Source organism: Macrobrachium nipponense, chromosome 41, assembly GCF_015104395.2.
Source record: "Macrobrachium nipponense isolate FS-2020 chromosome 41, ASM1510439v2, whole genome shotgun sequence".
NCBI lineage: Eukaryota > Metazoa > Arthropoda > Malacostraca > Decapoda > Palaemonidae > Macrobrachium > Macrobrachium nipponense.
Window position 1 is genome coordinate 38,249,645 of NC_061102.1, and position 27,615 is coordinate 38,277,259.

The window sequence follows — 27,615 nt, forward strand, 5'->3', positions numbered from 1 at the left end:
ATCCAGGAAATATGAGAATGGATACAAGTAGGGGGTGAATGGCACACTAAGTGGAAGGCGGTTCAACACAGTGCTGGTGAATTTGCAGTATAAGTGTATGAAGCTGCTGATGCTGTGGAAGTTTATATACATCCATACATATATATATATATATATATATATATATATATATATATATATATATATGTATATATATATAGACCCACACGTGCCTTCCTCCCTTACTTGAATTCAAATAAATTTCGTTGTTCATTTTATGCTGTATTAAATATGTATTTTCCCAGTATTTTCCCATTTGCGCTTAATGAAAACAGTAATTTTGCAATTCTTGCCTTCAGCAAACTCCTTTTCCACTTTATTTTTTAATTAGCATAATCAGAGAGAGCAAATGACATTATTAAAATAATACATTGACGTCAAAAGCCAGGCAGTGACCCAGGCATAATCCTCAACCTAAATCTCTTTACATACGTTCCCAGTGATTTTTTTTTTTTTTGCCTTTAGATAATCGTGTTGCAAGAAATAACTTTTAGCTTCAGTCAATATGATGAATGTTTTTTCTATTACATCCTATGGATCCTCACAATAATTTCCGCTTAGGAGGGGTTCTACCATAGAGAATAAGCATGAGTGAAGGACAAACCGTAAAAGTTAATAGGAGTGTCAGTGAAAACCGAACCGTATCACTCTTCCAGTGGCAGGAAACTGCCCTTAGGCACCACCTTCAAGACATACAAGTCACTCCTACAATCTGAAGTGGCCATTAAGCCATATAAATTCTGAAATTCCCATTAGACCCGATGGAAAAGATGCTAATACTAAGGTTCACTTCAACCGAACGCTTAAAAGTCTATGAAAACTAAGACAATCAGCGCATAACGAGGAAAGCCCTCAAGCAAGTCAGAAAATTCTGAAGTGAGTCAGACCCGTACAGCCCCTCCTGAAGACCAAGGTCTAGACAAGAATACTCCAGCCTGTCAAGTCATCGTAATTGAGGTCCTGTGTCGATCTAAGAAGCATTCCAGAAGGTTCATGAAAAATACTATCTGCTCCAACTAAATTAATCAGTCCGGCAAGGTGGAGCCAAATATATATATATATATATAATATATATATACATATATATATATATATATATATATATATAGTGTGTGTATGTGTATATATAATATATATATATATATATATATATATGTGTGTGTTTGTAGGTGTAAATAGTATATATATTATATATATAATAATATTATATAGTTGTGTGTGTATGTAATAATATATATATATATATATATATATATATATATATATATACAGAGATTCCCTGCTTCGACCTCCTCAACGGGAATGAGAACACATCAAAATTTAAGAATTGACTGCTGCTTTCACCTGATTGTTCAACAAAGATAAATTCTGAAACTTGGTTAGAAATGCTGTGAGTTGTCTGAGGACATTTCGAGCATTTTCCTTACCTATACTTTAAAAGTAAATTTGTATCATAATCTACCGTCTAGAACAAGGTCTTTTAGATTATGATGTTTTCACATAAATATGCCATTACTACATTACTAGGTTCACTAACTTGCTTAACAATAGTTATTATTTATTTATTTATTTATTTTTTGCCAGGGAGGGGGTGGCCGAAATTTTTCATATACGTCTGTCACTAGGATGAGTATATATATATATATATATATATATATATATATATATATATATATATATATATATATATATATCTTCAGAGCACTATGAATTATTTCACGTCAGCATTTATTTAAGAAAATCATAACTCGCCAGTCTCAGCTGTTGTGCTTTATGACAACCCTTGAATGAGCAGCCAATATCATTTCAAGGGTGTATGTAAGAATACCTTAGTCTCCCAAGTATTACAACAGAAAATGTAACGGAACTGTGAACAGTAGTACACGGCTTTCCGAGAGATAGTCATCAAATTAAAAGCATAAAATTAATAGAGAAAACTTCCGAGTGATTTCGGATGCACAGGAGAAAATGGCAAGTTAAAGTTGTGCATCTAGGGGAGAGCTTGTTTAACTGGTTAATATTGTTCAACGGCGATGAATTCGGTCATTCTTTGAGCATATTTTAAAATTATATTCATATCATCTAGGGAATCCTAATCGACAACCATTCGTTTCATATATTTTAATTATTCTTTCTTAGTAATGTTAGAAGGCAGTTGCTTTATTATCTCTGAGACTGTCGTTATCTTGTGAAATGAACTTGATGTAAAGGATGCAGACGTGTCCAAATTTTACTCCCAGTTAGCCATTTCCTGTGCATTTGTATATCACCCTCTGGATGACTTTGACAGCCTGTGGGTGAATTAAACAGCATTGTGGGTAAAGATTACTAAGGTACATTTCTGTTCTCATATCACAATCTGATCCACCTTAGAAGATTATAAATGAATGTCATACACGGAAGCTGAGTATATTTAGTTATTCACGATAATTGGGATAGACCTATATAAATTATCTACAATGATTTATAACTGTTATATGAACGAGCGTTTCCTAAGAAAGCAAACGGGAGCAAACAAAACCAAATAGTCAGCTTTGCGCAATATGCTTTGCTGCAAGAAATCAATACAACTCAGCAGAAAGTCTCTAAGGAACTGAAGGTCTGACTACTGCTGGGACCTGGGAATCCTTGAAATCTATAGAATATAGAATCCAGGCCAAAGGCCAAGCGCTGGCACCTATGAGGTCATTCAGCGCTGAAACGAACATTCACAGTGAAAAGGTTTGGAAGGTGTACGTAGCAGGAGGAAAAGCTCGCAGTACCACTAAGAATTAATTGTTATGAGAGGGTTCAACGAAAGTAAGATGGAAGAAAGAGAAAATAAAAGGAGGTACAGTAAAAGGAATGGAAGGGGTTGCAGTTATTGGCCGAAGGGACGCTGCTCAGAACCTTAAGTAATGCCTACAGTTTGTTTGTATGGTGTTTTTTCGTTGCATGGAGCAAGTGGTTATTCAGCAACGGGATCAACGGCTTTACGTGACTTCCGAACCACGTCAAGAGTGAACTTCTATCACCAGAAATACACATCTCTAACACCTCAATGGAATGCCCGAGAATCGAACTCGCGGCCACCGAGGTGGCAGGTCACGACCATACCGGTCACGCCACTGAGGCTCTATTCAGTGCATCGCATGAGGTGCGCTGACGGCACTATCCCCCTACAGGTAATTTATGTCCTTTTCAAACAATCCTAATTCCAGGGCCACTCCAACCTTGTTTCCAGAGCGCAACATCCAGAGATCTGAATAATTCTCGATGCTTGCGCGATAGATATACACTACATTTGTCGGGTACAAAGAACGCCAAAAGCACGCTCAATGACTTAATAATAATACTACTACATAAAAACAGTTGGTCTACTGTACTGATTGTATATTTCCTTGCTTCATATTCGCTAGAGATTTGTTAGGGGCTGAAACAAAAATGCATTATTATTCCTCTTTAAAAAAAAAAAAAGCATTCCTTCTTAGTCACATAATAGAAAGTCAATGACATAATCTACGGTCCCTTGGAAATACAGTCTTTACGGCGGATTTTACGTTAACTTACACCTGAAACAAAAACCGAGCATGTGTTGGTGTTTAATACTTACTTTTTTTTCATGTTATATAACTATAAATTATTGTATTCATTCTACGGTATACGCGATCCTTAACGTCAAGTGCGTAGATGTACGCTTAACGTAAAAGAAAGACTAGAACAAACGTTCCCAAAAGCGGAAGAGTTATACGGGCACTCAAGTAAACTACTAAAACCATCGATACAGGTCAACGATTGACCCATTCGAATGTCCTTTCACAAGATGTGATCATCCTGGCACACGCGACCCGCCGAAACACCTGTGGATTCAGCACGAAAATCGAGCGAATAAAAGACGAACCAGCAACGCAGGTCGTCCCGGGGCTGAGGTGAGGCTCGAGACAGAGCAGGCGAGGCACCGCGTCGAGTTGAAGAGCAGCAGTCATTACGTAGAGAACGCAACACTTTGCAGTCGCACTCCCATTTTTTAGTGCTTAACTTTTTTTTATCGCTGTCTGGTGAATGATGACTGTAACTGCAAGTGTTATATCGGGCGCTAAAGAGTTTTATTAGTCAGGATTCCCGTCTGGAGAGATAGCAGCAACTACTAAACAACTACAACAGGTAAGTTGACAGTTCTCGCACATTGTCCTGAGAAATAATGTCCTTGGTATCCTTGAAGGAGTTTGGTACTTCCGTATTTCTTAGTCGCGGTTGTGAGAACACGAAACTAACTATGTGTGCGTGAAAGAAATTACACGGAACACTCGCAAGAGATGGTAAATATTTCTGACGCCATTTCTATAGTAAAACATTAAGAGCGAGGGCTTTTAAAGGTGGCAGATCATAGCTATTTTAAGACTGAAGCAGTAGATCAATGTTGTTTACCAGCAGGCAAATGTTAAACGCAGCCGTTAGCTTCTTCTGCCAAAAGAGACACCAGGATGGAAAGGAAAACCAGTTGAAATATCCTTGTTTTCGGTGGATGGGTGATATCTGACTGCGTGTGGTACGCGAAAGATTTCAGTAGAGACAGTTGTTCCAAGGCGCATGGTCAGATGGCCAGAAGGCGAAAGGGGGCTTTAACTAGAGCCACTCCTATTCGAAATTATGATCTTAGAGTTCGTCGGATAGCCTTGTATTGGTCATACTATGGCATGATTTGAACTTTCAACTGGACGTTTGCGGCGATTGGATGAAGATATTCTATTTGGCAACTCCGCCCCTCTATCGCCTCCCTCTGAATTCTTCAAAGCACCCACCAGTTGCTTGGTTGGCACCTGGTTATCAACAACACAAACTGCATGAACTGATTTTAGAAAACATTTCCCCACAACGAGAGATTTTCTTTTCTCTATTTGTGTGCATGACGTGTGTGTGTGTGTACATATTATTATTGTTCACCTTGAATACAAATAACATCTGGGACATACTAAAGATCGTTTCGAGGCCGCAGAGATGCAAATGAATTTTAGTAGAATCCCAGTTTAAAGAGCAGAACATGACTACCACTTTCCGTTTTACAGATAATTCCTGAAACATTACAGTAGTCGGCAGAGATAGAGAGAGAGAGAGAAATCCGAGTGCATTACCATCAAATCCCCCAGCCCTGAATGAGGGCTTTCAGAAGCTCAGGATGCGAGCAAGAAGGATTGCCTCCAGGATTTGTCGGGTGGGAGGGCTGTTTTGTCACGATGCCCTCTGACCTTTCTCCTTCCCGTTCCCGCTGCGTGTTTTGGAGGCAAAAGAATGCATTCGTTTCTTTTTTTTTCTGAAAGGCTGGATATTTATGCGTTATCGCTTCCCGGAATGCTTTTCATGTACAAAGCCATATTTGATTTCATGATTTTGAGAGCGATACTTTCGGTGTAAATATATATATATATATATATATATATATATATATATATATATATATATATATATATATATATGCATTATAAATATATGACTGTATTATACATTATATATACACTCATCAGTGAGTAGTTCCCATAAGTCCTTTCGTCAAATCTGCATTTTATTCCTGTCAAAAGTATGACATACTGATGTTTGTAAACAGAATTAAACTCCCTCGCTGACGTCATGCCCACAATCTACTCTTAGAACGCTCAGCATTTAGTAGTTATTATTATTATTCCAACCTTCATCGACTCACGCAACAAATGTAGATCACCGACAATATTGGCCGTGACTACGCAGTTCCATTCACTGCCCTTGTCGTGGAGAAAATTCATTACCGTCCTAACTGGAAACTGCCACGCCCTACGTGTATACTCCTGGGAGGCGTGGCTTTGGCATGGGCTATTGTGTCGCTGGAAGGTACCTGGAATTGTTGCAGGAGCCTGTGACTTCTAATTGAAGCATCACAGGTGGATTTTCACTCGCTTTTGAAAAAGTCGTTCATGAGTATACAAAGCGTTTGATGTTTTCTTTCCATTAATTGAATAAACCAAAATAGGCCTATTTAAAAATTCGGATCATGTCAAGATTAGCGAATCCACTATTTTTCACGACAACATTATGCCACTCTATATATATATATATAATATATATAGTATATATATATATATATATATATATATATATATATATATATATATATATATACAATAAATAAATCAGAGTGGTATATTGTTGTCTATTTTTCAAGACAGCATTATACCACTCTGATTTATATATATATATATATATATATATATATATATATATATATATATATGATATATATATATATATACATATATACATGTAACAAATAAATCAGTGGTATATTGTTGTCTTGAAAAATAGTGGGTTCGCTAATCTTGACATGATCCGAAAGAGCCTTTAAGAGAAGTGATTAGCAATATTATGACTACGTAAGAGAATTTTAGATCGTCTGTGGAGATGTATTTGGACTCCTCTCTTTCGTGGTTCAGCTCTCAAAGGATGCCTCATTATACGACGGGAATTATTATTAGTCAGACGCCCTTTCCCCCTTATCACTTTCCTCGCGCCGTCATACTGATATAGTTTGACTCGAACTGTCACACAAACAGCCTGGTGACAACGGGCAGGCCTTTGGGGGGCAGGGGAGGGGGAGGGGGAACTGCCGCTGTTGACGTGACGCTTCTCCTCCCTTTAGATTCCCCGACATATTCATCTGGCTGATGAGACACAAAGAATCATAAGTCTAGTGCTAAATCTGCCTCGATGCTCCGCCGACATCCGCATTTCCTCTTTTTCTGCTGTAGGGTTTAGCTGACGCGAGTTCGAGTTGCTGTTGCAGAGACAAGTGGAGTTGTTGACGGGAGATCGCGTTGCGATGTGGTGACCTTTATCTAGATCGTGCCCATTTGTTTTTATTCCTGTTTCAATTGGGGTAATGAGTTGCTTTCATTCGTGGCGCTCCCTTTTATCTTAGCTTTCATAGAAATGTTTATTTGCTCTTCTCCTAGGTATATGCGTACTGTATTTGTTTATGCCTATATATTTTCCCTATTGTAGTTACTTTTACTCGTATAATAATAATAATAAAAAAAACTATCATCTTGAGATATGAATGGAGGCATAATCATTCGTTAAAAATCCAATATGCGGATGCAAGTCGGGTATTTTAAAGTCTCAGTTAAATTACATGGATAACACTACTTTTCATTTGTATATGTTTTACTTAAGAAAATAAAAAAGGCTACCTTAGTATTTAGGCCATGTACGTTGCATGATTCATACGAATACCAAGGAATAACAAAAACTATTAAAAGTTTGCCACTAAAACTCCTTCCAGAGACAGAAAAGGTTAGACACGTCCTCCTCCCATTTAAGTTTTGTTATGTATGGACGTATATGTAAAGTAAACGTTTATTAGTAATTTTTCGCTCTTGACGAGGAAGGCAGTTTATTCTAAAATCTGCCTCTTTATAATTATCAATATAATTTAAAAACTGCGATGTGTTGACAGTATTTTAACACGTACATGAACATATACACAAACCATTAGATTTACATGTGCCACTTTTCTATAATGACATTTTGCACGTAAAAGATGCATCCATATAGATGATACAATTATATTCATTCAACCGACACTACTCTACGGATGCTGTTTCGTCAGTCCAGGAACCTGGGACAGCTGAGATCCTGGATACGTTCGTGCTCGATGAGTCAGAGCCACATTAGTTGCGAACATTTCGTGCGAAGCGTTTTCTTGTCCTTGAAACAATGCGGTAGAGAAATCCTCTGTAGGTTTGCCGAGTGTTGAGACGGTGTCACGCAACCAGAGTTTTCTGGCATCTCTCAGCGTCTTGCCGATTAACTTTGCATAACTTAGTCGACATTATTGTTCTACATTTTTATTCTTGGTGCAAAGTGGCATCACGCAGCGCAACCTCAGTTTTGCCACCAGTCTTAGTGAAAAGCTCAGCAGAAAGACACAGTCTTCTCAGTCTCGCGGGGGTTGGAATGCAGGTGTGGGTGATCTTACAGTGACGTCACCGCCTGAACCATCTTCTTCAGCCTGGTATAGGGGTTGAATCACCATCTTAATCCGAAAGGTCATAGAAGCCGTGGGTGTTACTGTACGAGGCTAACTGTGCAGGACTGCTCGTGTGGGGAATGATCTTGAAGATGTTTGTGAGGTAACATCTTTTAATAGGGAACCTTGGACTGGCGCTGCGTTTTCTTCCCTCATTGTTTGGGTCCACATCTGCCTGTTTTGTCGAGATAATTTCTCTATTGTATTTTCTTACTGTTTCGTTCGGATTTCCTTTCCGGCATGAGTCATTTGACTTCGTGCGTTTTTTTTTTTTTCTTTTTAGCCTTGAAATCACATTCATTACCCAGCATTTATTACATCATCAGCGTACATTTCTTAAAAATGATAACTTCAGCCGAAAGCAGCATTTCTCATTTGCCGTGATTGTGATCCCGTTACCGAGCTGGTCTCTTGATGATGTCATGGGAACAAACAAGGGGCTTTCGGTGTTAAGATGCTATTTCTAGGAAATGTCGCGTACTGAGCAACAATGTTAAAACTATGTATAGAAGAGCGGTTGCTTTATTGCGTTTCATCTGAGCAGAAAGGAAGTCGCTCTCCTTCCATCTGTTTCTAGTCTTTTTGTTACAGGGCTTCTATTATTATTCCCGACAAGAGGTTATTATCTATTGACAAGTTCTTATTATTCCCCAACTTTCTTCTATAGTATAACCAAATCAACTTCCACATTCTTTGTTCATGTCCGTTTATCCTACAACCCAAGCACGTGTTGCAAATTAAACAGAGGTTTGCAACGCCTCAGTGGCGTGGTTGGTATCGTCTTTGCCTGCCACCTCGGTGGCCGCAAGTTCGATTCTCGGGCATTCCATTGAGGGGTCAGAGAAGTTTATTTCTGCTGATAGAAGTTCACTCTCGACGTGGTTCGGAAGTCACGTAAAGCCGCTGGTCCCGTTGCTGAATAACCACTGGTTCCATGTAAATAAAAACACCAAACAAACAAACAACAGAGGTTGGCTGAGAGACGAAATGATGAGGTACAATCCGTTGCTCCGGCAAAGCAGTCTGCATAGAAAGCAAAATCTTAAAAGCGAATCATTCGTTAGCTGACCGAAGTCCATGGAGAGATTGTGATTGCCCTCCCCTACTACTATATCGTGAGGAAGTTCAAAACTACCTCCAGTTGAACGAGTTCATCAGTCTGGTCGACGAAGCACCAACAAAAAATGCAGTTTTAAAATCATAAGGCACAGATTCAATTGTATAACGATGGTCGAGAGAAACATCAGAAGTCAATATTCAAAATGTCTCCCCAGAAAACAGGGAGACATCTGACTATCACTGTTCTAGAACAAACGTATCGTCGGATACATACAGCGGACGAAACTGTACAACAGACGATCGTGTCTACAGAATACGCACACGATAACAGCGACCGACGTTCGGCTTAAACTAATGATTTAATCACTTTAACAACTGACACATCTGTTAATCGTGATTCCCAATAATTTATGTAGCTTTACATTAAAGGGGATAATTTAAAACATCGAACGCATTTAACAAAATTAACTAACTGACTGAAACATCACACACAAAATACTTGCAAAGTCTGCAAATTCTTACACGAGAATACTATGAAAGCACCCAAAATATCACATCCTGTTTACCATAAAGTACTTGTAAATATAAAAACACTTGCTAGAGCGTGAAGTACAACAATGAAGCTGACTTGTATAAATTTAAGGGAAGAGCCGTGACAAATAAAATCACTGCTAAAGTCTAGAACATTAAATATTCCAATACTTTACACATAAAATACACTGCACGATCTAATAAAGAAGGTAGTGTTTACTGGTTACAGAAATCACTTGAGGCTATTAACACGTAAGGTACATAAACACTACAGTGGACACAGCAATGGGAAGGATAATTTTTCTTCATGATAGATTTTATTTGATTTTAGAAACCCCTCGGCAGCTATAAACACAAGAGTTACATACTCTGACGTTTCAAAGAAGTCCTGATCACTGGCAACTCAAAGGAAATATGGACAAAACTGGTAACAAACAAATAAGAAGAAAGGAGTTATATTAACTAGACGACCGATGCCGTCTATAGTTGATATAGAACAGGGTTGACTTGTAAGACTTGGGGCCAATGGACGATACGTACAGTCTAGAGGCCCTGCACGTCTAGCTATATGTTGCTAAGAGGCTGGACAACGGCAAGTCTAAACTGAATTTGGAACATATATATATATATATATATATATATATATATATATATATATATATATATATATATATATATATACAGACAAAAATAAGTCTGTGGATAAATTGTGATACATTTGTTGTACAGAGATAAATAACTGCATACATAATTAAAGAGTAAAAATGAATCATAAAACATATAAAAAAAAAAAGGCAAATTATGAATTACTAGGAATCATTTGTGAACCGAAACTTGAAAAAATGATATGCCCTTCCCCCATGCACAAGAATAACACACAAAAATAAAACGTCTGATCTTTACGATAAAACTAACAGTTGATACAAATTCATGTGATTATCAAACGCATCATCGTCATGTGAACAAATAACGAACAACCTCAAAATTCTCAGCATAAAATTCCCATTCATCCATTCATAGTATATATATATATATATATATATATATATATATATATATATATATATATATATATATATATATATATATGATGACCTTGACGGTATTATTATAAACGAGATTCTTTGTGGCTGAATTAAATTCAACGTGATTATTAATCCAGAATTGTGTACATGAAAGAATTTCCCCCGATGATACAAATTCGGTTCACTTGAGGATCCAAACGTTCCCGCGTACTTTCCGAGACCGATGGACTGCAGTGCAGTACTCTCATTCGGGTTCGATTCTCGGCCATTCCATTGAGGAGTGAGAGATGTGTATTTCTGGTGATAGAAGTTCACTCTGGACGTGGTTCGGAAGTCACGCAAAGCCGTTGGTCCCGTTGCTGAATAACCATACTGGTTCCGTGCAACATAAAAGCACCATACAAACAAAACAAACCAACTCATTCATCTTGCTGTTGTCGTTGTTGGTACCTAAATTAGACGCACATACTTATTGCACAAATCAAGAGGTCAGGAATTCGAATAAAAACGTCCAGAAAATAGAAATTTCAAATAGGGATACAAAAACAAGCCGGGAAAATTTACATTATATATATATATATATATATATATATATATATATATATATATATATATATATGTATATATATATTTCGCTACTTGATAAAGATGGAAGTGAGTCCACCGGAATATAGTCCTTAGCTTTAACCCAGAGCGTTTTAATGTTGCCTTTTACACTTGAGACGTATCCTGTTTTACCAGAAGAATTTATTTACACACACACACACACACACACATATATATATATATATATATATATATATATATATGTGTGTGTGTGTGTGTGTGTGTGTGTATAACTGAATCATGAATATATGGAACGTGACAAGTATATAAGTGAAGTCAAAATCCACGAAGAAAAGAGAAGCGATGGAGTCCTTCGTGGATTTTGTCTATATATATAATATATATATATATATATATATATATATATATTATATATAATATATATAATATATATATATATAGACGAAATCCACGAAGGACTCCATCGCTTCTCTTTTCTTCGTGGATTTTGACTTCACTTATATACTTGTCACGTTCCATATTTTCATGATTCAGTTATACACACACACACACACACACATATATATATAATATATGTATATATATATATATATATTTATATATTTATATATATATATATGTATGTGTGTGTGTGTATGTGCGCGTGTGTAAATAAATTCTTCTGGTAAAACAGGATACGTCTCAAGTGTAAAAGGCACATTAAAACGCTTCCACCCTTATCAAGTAACGATATATATATATATATATATATATATATATATATATATATATATATATATATATATAATGTAAATTTTCCCGGCTTGTTTTTTGTATCACTATTTGAAATTTCTATTTTCTGGACGTTTTTATTCGAATTCCTGACCTCTTGATTTGTGCCATAAGTATGTGCGTCTAATTTAGGTATAAAATATATATATATTATATATATATAATATATATATATAGTCTATATATATACTATATATATATAATATATATATACATATATATATATATATATCATATATAGTATATATATATATATATATAATATATTATATAATATATACTTTATATGGAGCAGGAATAAACGCAAGCATGAGAACTCACTCAAAACTCGACATCGTACAATGCTTAAGGTGCAGACTAAGATTTAAGAGCCACAAGTAAAGGCACGGATATGAAGTTAAGGATACTTTACAGGAAATAGATACATTTTGAGAGGAAGCCAACCCGAATTAACTTTTAGTATTTACCTCCCTTATTCAGTCCTACACAGAGCAATAGTTGAAGATAAAAGGCAAAATATAAAAATTGCAAATAAATTAGTGTTAATCAGTTAGAATCATATATTTATTCGTCATATTTTAATTTATCACCCGTATAATCAGTGTCTATATGTATGTATGTATGTATGTATATATATATATATTATAATACATATATATATTATTATATATATATATATATTATATATATATAATTACTGATTCTCCGGATAATAAATTCTATATATATCTATAATCAGTGTGAATCATTGATTTATTAGTCATATTTTAATTTATGCTCATATGTATATATACATATATTATATACATTTATACATATTATATGATATACACACACATATATACATATAAATTAATGTGTATGTATATATTTACATATATATATATATATATATATATATGTGTGTGTGATATATTAATTATTCTATGCCAAAATGTCACCACACACATTTTCTGATGTCTTGTCATTGGATTTTTCTTGCACTCACTTCTTAACTTGGGTCCTTCGAGCCTAATACACCTCCTTTGCGTCTATCAATTCAATCCTACAGTAGGTCTTTCCTAACACTTCTAAAATGCCCTGGCATCACATCTGTATTCTCTTTCATTCCTTCTGCATGACTGGATTATCTCCAACCACTCTGACCTATCTATCCTTTCACCTGTGTCACCCTATTCAGGACAATTAATTGTCCCTACTGTTCAGTATTTCTTTTGCTTCTTAAACTACGTAAATAAGGCGTGATGAGACCTTCAGCTTACTCGGGACGCGTGCAAGATTTTCCCCTGATGCGTAAGTTGTAAACATTATATTCCTAACTTAACTGAAGTGGTTTAGTAATTCATACTCGTACTTAGTACTACTTATCCTAACAACAAGGGTCAAATGAAAAGGACACAAATTAAACACATTCATATACTCTCAGTTAAAAGTGGCGTCACAAAATAATCAAATAGAGCCTTGTTCCACCAACGAAAATTAAAAAATAAATTCACTATAATTTATTAGAAATAATTCTTTAATTTTTATGTAGTTTAACATACACATTATTTATTTTTTACATTTTCATTCTATTAAATAAATCACAACTATCCTATCCTAAAATTTCTGCATCTTTAATTCAATCTCACACCTTTTTCAGGCTCTTCAGTAGGGCTTTCCTACCCTCCCCATCAACAATAACAACAACAACGTATTTTGTAGGTTTACTCCCCGAGTAGCATCATCCTACTTCTTTTCTTTCATTTACAGTCAAAATCCGCACTTCACTTACATAAAGGGGAGTTAACTAAACAGTGCCGTCTTTATTTCAACCTTAGATTTCATACATTCTACAAACTTCCTATCAATATACACATTACATACATACATACATATTTAGATTGTGGAAATCATATAGCAAGTGTGATATGTGCGAACTTATGTAAATGCATTAATAAACATGTTTATTCCCACATAATTTCTTAATGAAAACAAAAAGTTAACTTGCAATAGAATAATGAAATCGATGAGTAAAACTTATTTGGCCGTACCCTAAATTAGTGTTTCAGACAGTGAATGCTGTTATTGCTTGTCAGTATCATATATATACGTATATATTTTCAGGAACTATGATTCATATAGCAATAAATACCATTCACATCAAATGGCTGACACTCGTTGCATACTCTCTCTCTCACACACACACACACACTCGCGCACTGTTTTCGTGGTAGATTTGCTTTTAAGCTGTTATTCCTGTACTTCTCATTACTGAGGCTGGACCCAGTCCGCTTGAGATAAATAATTGAACGTCCGACGTCATTCACTGCTTTTAGAAACCTTGTTATGCGACGTTCAATCGGGTGGTGAAATGAAGTTTTGGTTTGATGCTTGTCGACTGTAGAGGTACAGGGTGTCCATAAAGTCCCAGTACCATTACAAGTATTTATTGCTCAGAAACCATATAACATAGAGTAATGCATTTTTTTTCTTTTTTGTAGAATTAAGTGCTCTGAATGTTAACTTCAGGAATTGTAGAACATTCTACAAAATATTGTAATACTCTATGTTATATGGTTTCTGAGCAATAAATACTTGTAATGGTACTGGGACTTTATGGACAGCTCCTTGCCGGATTTCTTTTGTGTGTAACACGGTTACGAACTTTTCCTGAGCTCTTGCTTTAACATCCGTTCTGATAAACTAGATTATGGCAGAAAAGTTTTATTTTTTCATGGTATAACCTGTGAAGTGATAAAAATGAAGAACAGAATCCGTCTAATAGAGTTGAAGAGATTTATCTTCCAAAATCACTTTGGTCTCACAATTTTGAAACACAAATAAAAAGTGATGGACAAATAGATCTGCAGGATACCAGCTGAACACTGAAATAGAAACCGCAATGAAAGTCTCCAAGCGTTTAGGGCCTGTACCGGGGGGGGGGGGGGGGGGGGGGGGGGGGGGGGGGGGGGGGGGGGGGGGATAGAAGGGGATTTGTCTGCTTAACCTCATATGAGACACATTAAAAATTAAATGAAAGAAATTAACCGAATTTGCCAATTCAGATAGAAAATATTTTACTTTCGTGAAAATTGATATACTACATTACGGAAAACGTGTTTTTTTTTTTCCCTTTTCGAAAAACTGGCCGCTGTCCTGGTTCAGAGAAACTGTCTTATCTTGCATCTCTCTATTTAAGTCTTGGTTCGAGTTATAAAAAATGGCTATGCGTTAGTCAAACCTTTTGATTTCTGGACAATGGGAAAGAAGATGCAAGGGCTTGGAAATTATTTCCTTAATAACCAATCACACAGGATGTTTAGTTTCTGCCAATGGTCCACTATCCACCAAATAATTGGTAAAGGACTATTCAGTTCTTCGCCAATTATTTGTTGTTTAGGCACCGTTCTTTAAACATTATCTTTGATAATGACAGATATCGCACACTTCAGCGTTCATTTTTTATTAATTTTATTGGAGAAACAAATCCATAGTCATGTAAATGTACATATATTTAAATTTAAAACTTCAAGGATAGCTTTCGGGAATCTGTTCGGTTCCCCTTATCCATCTGACACGTTGATGTAGCACTCCAGCAAAGTAAACATAACAGGAGTCAAATTAAGCGACTTGTTTATGAACTATGGAACCGGTCCTCAAGCGTAAATCAGGCAATGCCGTCGTTAATTATATGATTTTATTGATCATGCCTGGAATCTCAACAATGTCTGAATCGGAAGAACACCGCCACAGGATTTCCAAAATGATTTTACCGACACTGTCTATTTCACGGTACACATAAACAAAGCAGCGACTGCTGTCTTTAACAACACGGACAACAGTCACAAAAAAGCCTTCACATGAAAGCCAAGTGACTTTACCTCTGAATATTAAGCTTGGCCCTTCGTTTTAATGAAGACAATACACAAGGTCGCAAGCTCCACAACGGCTCCAAAAATACCTTACAATGGAAATATGTATGAAATGATGACGAGTGAATGTTTGTTATTTTTAACACGTTTCAGATGACTTCGCGCCGCTCTAGCTTTCCTTTCCGAGGAAACTATAGCCAGGATTGAATAACCAAAGAAAGTACAATAAATTCTGCGATAAAAACAAACAGATTGCTGTCGATCTACAGGTATGTTATATGCGTATTCTTCGTGTTCCTGTTTTCATACAATAAACCCCGATGTGGTCATTTGTTCTCTCTGCCGTGTTCAACACCCTATAATTTGACCGAGATTCGCCAGATTTCCATCAGTTGAATTTAAGGATTTGAATTCAACTGTCACGCAATGGAAACAGCGATTATCAAAGATGTTGCATTAAACTTGTTGAAACAAGGAGTCTAACTCGATCATCCTCTTCCTGATGAACCACACTGTTTATGTTACTGGTCAATTCCACGATTCTTTCACGGAAACTGGATTCTAGAAACTGTCACATCAAATCCGTCCCCTCAAGGAATACGTTTTACAAGGTCATCCTTCTTCCCGGCTGCATGCAGCCTATTTCCTAGAAATGTCTAAAGTCTTGGAAGTATCTGAACATAGCAACGTAACTGCGTTCTTGTGAAATGTGATAAATAATAAATAATGGCATTTAACTATTTTGTCACGATGTCTGAGAACTGACAATACTACAAATACTACAGTCTCTCCACTGCCTTAAAGATACAGTTTAAAAAGAAAATGTATAAAGCAAAGGTATTTATTTAACCTTGAGAGTTTTCAGTATCCCGCACGAACCAGGCCGGAGAGAGAGAGAAGGTCCATTCTTTCCCTAAAATAGCAACTTTTCTCAAAGACATTTTTATGACAAAGCAAGAAACTAACCATACCAAAATATTATACTATAACAATGAATTGAAATGTATATGAGTTAGTTTCTATATCTGATTTTGTCTGCATACATCAGTTTGTTCTTACTAAAGTTTTCGGTTACTACTTAACAGTTGAATTGAATGGAAATGATTAATATTTTTAAAAAAATATATGAAGTATTGTAGGCTGCACAAAATTTGATTTAAAAGTCAAGTGCACTTAATAAAGGATAAATGAGATTTAGTAGCCTACAGTAATCGAAAGCAAACTCGAGCAATCTTAAAATACTGCAAATTTCCAATACTGCAGATGTGTGCATATAACTCAATTTCATGCGCATCATCAGGTGCACTCGCGTCTCACTGGCAATGAACCATGTAACATCCCTTTTAAGGCTACTGTCGTGACGTCACCTTGATAGATGGCGTTAGTAGGTTGTGACGTCACCTTGTAGATGGCGTTAGTAGGTTGTGACGTCACCTTGGTAGATGGCGTTAGTAGGTTGTGACGTCACCTTGATAGATGGCGTTAGTAGGTTGTGACGTCACCTTGGTAGAACGGGTGCGTACTAAACAACCCGAAAAAGGTGGGCACATACCGGATTAAAACCCTTGGAGGACACTACCTAGGAAAGATCTCTACAAGGGTCGGGTATCGCGGGTAAAAATGTGAACACATGAAAATACGAGTGGACAACAAATTGCATAAAACTTTAGCTAATTTCGTTAAAGTTTCACTTAGAAGGCCTTTAGTGAAATCATTTGCCACTTATGACCTTTCATTTGACATGAATTAGTATATCCCGATATTCTGTAACACGCATTTATCAAAAGGTTAAAGAAAAGTTCCGTGAATCACTGTAATCTGAGAAATGAAGACGTCCTTTCATGTTGCACAGGCTTCTTTTTCACTCATATATTATAAAGTTAATTGAAATGAGAGGTTCGCAGTTTCTGTTGACCTTTGTTTCCATGCTTGAATCGCTTCAGTAAAAAGTGCAATTTTTCTCATTAGGATAATTACCTTACTGCAGCTGACAAATCTCTCTCTCTCTCTCTCTCGCTCTACGTCCCCCCCCCCCCCCACCCACCTCTTCTTTGATTTTTTCCTCCTCTTGTTGTAAAGGACTTTCATCTCCCCATAAGCGCGGTTGGATAAGTAATTATTTCTCATTTTAAGGACAAGTGTCATTACTTGATTTCTACCAGAACAATATAATTTGGCCTATTGAGGCAAGTGCCGCATAGCTTTATTTTCTCTTTTTATCTTTCGTAGTTCTTGGTTTGATTTAGTGACAGAGCAGCAATAATTCAAGACTTGATGAAAATAATGAGCACAGTTTTGTCCTCAGCTACGTCCTAAGAGGTTCGAATATTGAGGAAACAAGTTGCCCATCATTTAGACTTTATGTATATACTTGTGTGATGTGTAGAAGTATACCTCCTACCAAGAATAACCACTCGTCGTTGTGTAAGGATTAATCGGTGCACCAAGTCGCCTTTAATGCGTTGACACAAAGGCCTAGATTTCTGCTCTGGGCAAAAAGAGTAAAGGGGGTGGGGGCCGGATGAAGGAGGGTCGTTTGAAGGCTGGGTGGAGGGGCGGGGGGAAGAGAGGAGAGGTTGTTGATGGAAGTTGCCCGACTGTCGACTGGCTGGAGAGAGGAGTGTCACGGAGTTGGAGCTTACGTCAGTCAGGAGCGTTGGAGCCCAAAATGATCACTAAAGGGAATGTGTCTAGAGGTATATACCGTCGCTTCTTACAGAACGCTGGCTTACGTGATTTGGATCGTGTACTGCCCCTTACCTTAGGAGAGTCCAGTGAAGAATGTTACTTTGCTGATTATCAACGTACCATTGAACATTTCTTGTGAAACATTTATCATTGTTGATAACAGATGCATGATCATCGACGATGGAAATTACCTGGGCTGTCGTCCTTCGAAGTTCTAAAAGGAACACTCAAAATGGCGCTTCTGTTAATATTTCATTCTCACTGTCTTAAAACCATTTTCAAAGCAGGCTTGAGTCTGATATGACGCTAATACCATATACGTCATCAGGATGTACAGATATCTATTCTACTTAAGCATTTCTTTTGAGCCTTTCCAAGGGCGGCGCATTGATTTCGTAGCCCAAGGCTTAGGAAACAATTAAAGACTTCCTTTGACGAGATATTTCTCAAATATTAGAGGAAGTGTCTCTGCTCTCCATTATCAACTTAAATCTATACAATGCTCAGAGCAGTCGATTTCCACTATCTTTAAGGAGTCCATTTCCACTATCTTTAAGGAGTCCATTTCCACTATCTTTAAGGAGTCCATTTCCACTATCTTTAAGCACTATCTTTAAGGAGTCCATTTCCACTATCTTTAAGGAGTCCATTTCCACTATCTTTAAGGAGTCCATTTCCACTATCTTTTAAGCTGCAAGGCGCTGGGTTTCGCCTGCACAAAGAATCATTGGCGTTGTTCGTTGTCCCTGTAAGACAGTTTAAAATGTCTTGGATGTGGTTCTTTCAGCCTACTATCTTGCCTGCGATTACACTCATGTACTCATCTATTTCCACCATTTCATCTCACCGCTTTACGCTTGTTGATGCTGATGCTGCGTCTGTTCTCTTTCCCCTTTATAGCGATGTTCCTCAGGGTTCAGCCTTCTCGTCTAACTCTGGCCATCATCATTGATCACTTCTCTTCTTCTTCTTTCCCTCAAATGGTTTTTATGGGTTCAGTTCTCGGCGCCTCCTCTGACTTCGACTGTCGAATATCTTCGTTTGACATTCCTCATCGTTGAACATATTAATACATACTGGCACTAATCTTTAACGCAGGGAAAACCCATCTTCTCTCTTTCAGCCTATCTACATTTCGCTTATTCAAACAACGTTAACTTTGACAAGGCAAGATAACCTATACTCTGTATTTTTTCCATCTGTCCATCCGCCTGTGGTGGTCGGGCATGGGAACACTGCGTCCCGGGCTTTAGATGAGTTCGCTTTGTGCAAGTTTTAGGTAAATAAAAGGATATCTGGGTGTACATTTGCAACTGAAAAGTGTTTTAACAATTTACTGTATGCGAATTACACCGTTAATATTCGAAATAGAATATTATTTAAAGCCCGGGACGCAGTGTTACCATGCGCAAACACCACAGGCGGATGGACAGATGGAAAAAAACAGAGTATAGTTGACAATCACTAACTTTTAAAGTTTTTTTTTCTGTTTTAATCCTTTCTTTCATACCAATAACTTAAATTTCACCTTGACCTTATTCGTCCCTGCCGGGAATATAGCTCTCTTGAGTACTTCTTTTGTCTCAGCCTTCGAGAGGATTAAAGGAAAGAGTTTCCAAGTCTCCCTCATTTAGATAATGTTCCTCTCCAGCGCGATGTTTTCTCCCTTCTCTGCTCTACAAATATTCCAACGCTTAATACCTATGGAGCTGAAGGAAAGAATCCATTCTCTTCTCTTAAACAGCTGCCATTTCACATGTTATAGACTGAAGCCAACCCCTTGATTTCTCAGTTCGGTGCTTTCGAATTTTCGACCTGCTTTTGTTTTACGAGATTTCAATAACATTTTATTTTGTGGAGGTGTTCCATAACTGTGCAGAGGCTTAGACCCTACGATTCTCCCAACTCTTAACCCGTCAGCATTTGCGTCACAGAAAAGTCTCGCCGATGCTCCAGAGATCTAACAGAGGTGCATCTTTATGACCAAGATGAAGGCCAGGTGACAAGCAAAGAAGTCCAGCGGACACACTGAGCCACTGCCTTGACGAAAACAGCTTCAAACAGACCGCCAACGATTGATCAAAAGAGAGCTCATATGAGAGAGAGAGAGAGAGAGAGAGACTTGTAAATCTGGCTTTCGCTCTTATTTAACCAGTGCTTTCAATAGCCTCTTGACGTAAGCTGTGGGTGAGAGAGAGAGAGAGAGAGAGAGAGATTGGTCAAATCTGGCTTTCGCTCTTACTGAACCAGTGCTTTCAATAGCCTCTTGACGTAAGTTGTGGATAAGAGAGAGAGAGAGAGTTACAAGGATTAGGATGTCTCAAAGAGTTATTAGTCCATCCGAGGAGACGTCAGAGAGAAACTTGTAAATCTGGCTTACGCTCTTATTGAGCCAGTGCTTTCAATAGCCTCTTGACGTAAGCTGTGGATAAGAGGAAAGATTTGTTCCTTGGACCATGTACTGTTGTCATAAAGGGGAATTTTCTTGAAAGTGGGTCATTAGGGGACAGGGGGATGGGAGGGGGACATCTTTCCCGGAATAGGGACGAAGTTTGTGGAAGGAGAGCGGATAACAACGGGTTTTGAACATTTTACCTGTTGTTATCGTGGTGTATTTTCCAAATGGTTAGCAGATTAGGATTGATCGTTCATGTCTTATTTATTTCGTTTTCTGTGAGTGGTTTCAGAGGGATCATCAGTTTCTGATGACTGAGAAAATAATATGCCGTTTATGAAAAAAAAAAAAAAAAAAAAAAACAAGGTAGTGACAGCTTGCAAATACAAAAAGAAATTCTTGAGAGAATGGAAGCTAAGCTGCATTATACAGAAGGTCTCTTCGACACTCTTCGTTGTCACTGACAAAATTGACATCGTCCTGAAAACTCCTGATGTCTTATACATATCAAAACATAAAAATGGATAGATAGGTAAAGTACTCAGGTAAACTGACGACCGCCTATTAGCCACATTCAAAATTTGTATGATCCAGTTGTGACCACAAATTGTAGTTTCAATAACTTGTTAACTTTTTTTCTAAATTCCAAGATTTACATAACGAACAGATCTGCTGGTAGAATGTGTTTCCCCATAATTCAACAAATAGCCCAAAAATGCTCTGATCTCTTTTAATCAAATCTATTTTCAGTTTTGAACAGTGAATCACTTTTTCAGCGCTTTTTGTCCTAAATTAGGCAAACAGCTCAACTAACAAGCCTTGACGTCCACAATGTTATTTCATTTTGAGTGATAAAATTCAGAGAGAGAGAGAGAGAGAGAGAGAGAGAGAGAGAGAGAGAGAGAGAGAGAGAGTGTTTGGAGAATTATGCCGTAAAATAAAATTGCATGCAAATAGTCGCCCCCACTCACATAAACAAGCTCCTACTCCGATAAAAAACAAAAGTTAGAGGTGAGTGAACGCGGATTCAGATCCACGAATATATATACCAATAAAAAAAGGCGGCTATACTAATTTAATTGGAGGCATCAGATGGAAACCTCCGCTGTAACAATAGGTCAAAGGGTTCTCAATTGAGGTCTCTATTAAGGGTGGTCTTTGGTCCAGTAGCTTGCTTTTTTTTCTGGTACATGCACGCTCTCTCTCTCTCTCTCTCCTCTCTCTCTCTCTCCCGGCCCGGTCCCTCCTGCCCACAGTTTCAATGCGGAATTAGAGAATTTTTTGTTGCTGGAAATTTCTTCAGAGTAAAAAGAATTGCCTTGGCGTTCAAATTAATTATAATTACATATATATATATATATATATATATATATATATATATATATATATATATATATGTGTGTGTGTGTGTGTGTGTTGTGTGTGTGTATGAATGTATGTTCATCAGTGGATGAATAAGTCACTTAACTTTGCATAAAAACCTTTTAAATGTAAGTTTTTCCCAAAGTAGAGTGAATTCGATATTGGGTAATTTTGGCTTAATATATCAGTATAAGAAATGACGCGTGAATTAGTGGAAAAACTGTATGTATGTATATATATAGCTATATATATATATATAATATATATGTGTGTGTGTGTGTGTGTGTGTGTGTGTGTGTGTGTGTTTATAATAACTTTAACACGGGAAGTGGTTAACACACATAACCACAGATGAAAAATAGGAGGCGGGGTACAGGTCCTGACCGGTTTCGACCTTACATCCAGTCTCTTATTTTTCACCAGTGTTCATTTGTGATATATATGTATACACCAGTATATGTAAATGTACATAATATACATATATATATATATATATATAATATTCATATAATATATATATATACACACATATAAACACACGTACACACCTTACGGCCATATGTATTTATGTAGATATATTGATGAACGTACATATAAGCAGGCGTCTGTGCATTTTCCAGTGCATGAATGAAGAAATGGTCAAAGGAAATCAAATATTGTACTGCCTGCATGAATAGACGTTGTTCAACAATTCATATTTCGGTAGAATAATATGATTACCGCGTTGTATAAGTGCGTAGCTAAGTTAGAAAAAGGACACACCTACAGACTAAGCGTTGCATTTTGATGGGAGATCTAACCCTTATTTAATTTCCTTGCTTCCATATTCCTACAGTCCCCCTCCGTCAGCATCCGTCGGATTATGTCATCTCGACCGAACGTCAATATCGTTTGAACTGTTGGCTTTACTTTTCGTCTCCTCGTCCTGATTCCCCTTTTCTTGAATTATCTCCTCTCCCGTCTTCCTCCAGCCCTCCTCCTCCTCCTCCTCTCGCCCTTGAGGTATAACCATTGAAACCCGAGTGTCAACAAGAATCTCCCAGACCCAGAAGCATTTAATCTCTCTCTCTCTCTCTTTCTCGGGGTCCGTCTCACATAATTTTTTGAAGGGGTTGGAATCGATGTTTATGTTTTAACGTCGTGAATAGCTGATTATGATCCTGATTTTTATGACTATCAGTCAATGAGAAGTTAATTAGAACGTGAAAGAAAACCTCTGAAGAATAGTTATGTCAATGAGGTTCCCTGGGCACCTCCTTGTAGAAAAAATGATCACTTCTGAGATGAGAGAGCGCAGCATTCGGCAGTGCTGGTGGCCTTTCTAATCACGCCACGAAAGAAGGGCAGAGAGGTAAAGGGCAAAGGTCATTCCTTCTGCCTTAAAGATTTGGACCACGGACATAGCATGTGAAACGTGAAATCTGTCCTTGTGTACTTTCCTGCCAACGAAATGTGTTTATATTATTAAGGAAACAATGCATATGGTTATGCATTGAGGTGAAAGGTATGTATACATGTATACAATTACTAAAATTTAGTTTATTCTGAGGTGGAATGTGCGCACGTATGTATGTATAAAATTAATACAATTGTTTTTATTCAGTTACAAGTTTAGTAGAAGCATGCATAGGCAAGCAGACATAAATGTTCAGTTTCCTGTTGCTCAGCAATCAAGCAAACCACTTCCTAACTAACGACGGTGGGAGATGCATAAAGCGTGTGACTGGATAGTGACAGATAAACAGACAGACAAAAAAAATAAAGATGGAAATAGACGAAAAGTTAACAATTCTGACGTTTATGTAAACTTTTACGTACATAACACTCGGCCCTTCATAATCATTATTCGCATAAATAAGCATTTTTGGAATATACTGAATTTTCTTTTTTATAATGCAGCCTGTAAGAGAGAGGAAGAAGATATTACATGAACCCTTTTCTAAAGGTTAAAGTTCAACAAAACGCCAGACAGTAGTTTGCCGTTTCGTTCATCTCCATCTTCGCCTTTTTTTTTCCTTTTTCACTATAAGCACATAGCCATGTATAATCTCATTATATCTAATATAGTTTCATATATATATATATATATATATATATATATATATATATATATATATATATAGTATATACTTATATATAAATATGTATATATTATATATATAAATATATATGTATATATATATACCAATAAGTACATATATATATATATATATATATATATATATATATATATATATATATATATATATATATATATATATATTCAGCAATTAAACGGGTTTCCCTAACAGAGGGTGCGTCTGAAGAAAAAACTTTTTCCCTAACAGACTGCGTCTGAAACAAAAACAAAAAAAAATTCATTAACAGAGGGTACGTCTAAAAAAAAAAAAAAAAAAAAAATTCATTAACAGAGGGTACGTCTGAAAAAAAAAAAAAAAAAAAAAAAAAAACTTTTCATAACAGAGGGTACTCTGAAAAAAAAACTTTTCATTAACAGAGGGTACGTCTGAAAAAAAAAAAAAAAAAAACTTTTCATTAACAGAGGTTACGTCTGAAAAAAAAAAATCTTTTCATTAACAGAGGGTACGTCTGAAAAAAAAATTTTCATTAACAGAGGGTACGTCTGAAAAAAAAAAACTTTTCATTAACAGAGGGTAAGTCTGAAAAAAAAAAAAAAAAAAAACCATTTCCCTAACAGAGGGTGCACCTGAAAAAAAAACCACAAGTCACTGCCACATTCCTTCCCTCCCAGAACTATTTTCACTATCGATCTCTATCTACGCTTCCATTGCATCACTACCGGATTGTACACCCTTTTCACCAAGCTGTCATCCTGCATTCTGTCCTAATAACCGACCCTTGTCAAAGCACAGTTTCATCCCCTCACTTACACTCCTGTAGATCTCTATCTCTCTCAATTTTTCACCCTATCTCTTCTTATGCCAGGGGTTCTCACATTCTTTTTGGTACCGTTACCCCGCCAGTGTTGTGATAATCTCCATTATCCCTAACCCATTCTTCTTCAGTTCTGTGAAGATATCATTATAAAATAAAGGAAATAAAAATAATGAAATGCTTACTTTCTAATACTTTTTGTACGGAAGAAATTAAATTTACTTTTACTCAAGAAAATGCTGAGGGGTATAACTGGCATAATTATGATGTGAATTAATCGATTTTCTAATGTATTTATTATTATTATATAATTAATTAATTTACTGAATTTTCCTCTAGACAACTATTACTTGAAGAAAGTGCCTCGTTACCCCCCACAAACGGCTTCATCAACCCCCACGGGGGTAATTACCCCCAGTTTGAGAACCTGTCTCATTCAATATTTACCACGTAAGCAGTTCGTCTCATCTGTTACCTTTCTTTCATTTGGCTCCATCGTCTGTGCTTCTGAAAATGAACGTTGGCTCAACAGTCCCTTCATATATTCCCGCCTTGGCGATGAAGCCAAATGAAAGAAAGGTAGCCGCAGGTGAGACGAACTGCTCACGTGGTAAATATGGAATGAGATAGGTTCTCAAACCGGGGGTAATTACCCCCGTGGGGATAATGAAGCCGTCTCTGGGGGATAAAGAGGCACTTTCTTCAAGTAATAGTTACCTGGAGTAAAATTCAGTAAATTTATAGATAATAAATAAATTCATAAATAACACATTAATAAACCGATTAATTTACGTCATAATTATACAAGTTATACCCTCAGCATTTTCTTGAGTAAAAGTCAAATTAATTTCTTACGTTTAAAGTGGATTAGAAAATAAGCATTCCAATATTTTCTTTTCATTATATTATAAACTTCACAGAACTGAAGAGGAACGGGTTATGGAAAATTTATTCCATTTATCCTCATAACATTATTATCCTCCTGCATTCCTGTGCTTAGTCCTTTATTCTATTTGTGCAATTCCTCATCAAATTGTAATTTTTCATAAACAATCTCTCATTCCCTCACCCCACCTATACTTACAAAGACTTGCTTACCCTATGTCCTCATCATTGGCGTCCTTAACCCTAGCCCATTATTTCTTCATTTTCTTCTAATGTGATTTAATGGCTTCCTTTTCATGAAACTCAATGGCCTTACACTTACAGCCAAATTCTCCCCCGCTTCCTGACCTATCTAAGCTTGTATTTAACTTACATTAGGCTTCAGTTAAATAATGATAAGGTATACATCCGGCCATTCCTCTTCCAACCATTACATCCCACCAAATTGCAAACTATTTCTCTCACCATTCTGTCTCTCCAACTATACTTATGTACCGCTATTCCCAATGATCAATCTCATTTACTCGAGGATATATCCACCGACAAGGATCTCTCTCATGTACGAATGTATGCAATCTGTTTGTTTATAGTTGAATGTCTTCTAGGTACAGTATAATAACTTCAAACGCATGTAAGAGCCCCTAAATGGAAAGCAACATTGGCTTTTGCTTCAACCATGATCACAGGTAAATTTGGCAGTAAATGGATAAGCATGGCATTTATATCGTAAATACAAGTTGGAAATAACGATGTTGAGGACGACGGATAGTAATTAGCTTGCAGATAAAACCCGATGTCTTGACTTCCTTGAATCACAGGACCAGTTAGTTAAATGCGACATATCTCCCATATATATACTAAGCATCTGGTTTGCTCCTTTTTCTTTCACACTGACCAGTGCCTGAAGTGAAATGGGAAAAAACAGATTTCTCATGTTAACTTCCTTTTGAGGGACCTTTCACACACGCACATAACCTCAAACATATACATACATGCATAAACACAAGTATAATATATATATATAATATATATATATATACATATATATACATATATATATATATATATATATATATATATATATATATATATATATATATATATATGTGTGTGTGTGTGTGTGTGTATCTTTCAGTGCGTATCGGTGCATAACTAACGTGTTCGTGTAAAGGTTGATTATAATCCTACTGTCAACAATCTATTGAATTCAAGGTTTCATTCAACACTTCTACAGTATATAGCCTTAGTCTCGTTCACTGAATGAAGTAAAGAAACTTATACTACTCAAGGTCAACTGGTGTCTATTTATTGTGTAGCTTCACTCTTAAAGTGGAATATCCTTCCTGACTTATTAGGCCTAATTCTTTCAAGTTCTCTGGTGTCTAGTTATTAAGATACGGCATTCACTCTCGAATTCTCCTGCTGTTGAGTAGCTAGGCTGAAGAGAAATCAGTATGAGAAATGACAGAACGAAAACCTGCAACATGGCGTCCCCTTTACGAAGTATCC

At 36.7% G+C, this 27,615-nt stretch overlaps 1 protein-coding gene across 5 annotated transcripts in view; it reads left to right on the top strand.

Moving 5' to 3' along the window:
- Positions 1 to 3,959: 3,959 nt before the first annotated feature.
- LOC135212701 (histone H3.v1-like) overlaps positions 3,960 to 27,615 on the top strand; it is a 72,484-nt gene continuing 48,828 nt past the window's right edge. For all 5 annotated transcript variants that reach the window (XR_010313969.1, XM_064246389.1, XM_064246391.1 and 2 more), the window contains exon 1: positions 3,960 to 4,182. The gene's annotated coding sequence lies outside the window, so the exon portion shown is untranslated. The remainder of the gene's footprint in view (positions 4,183 to 27,615) is intronic.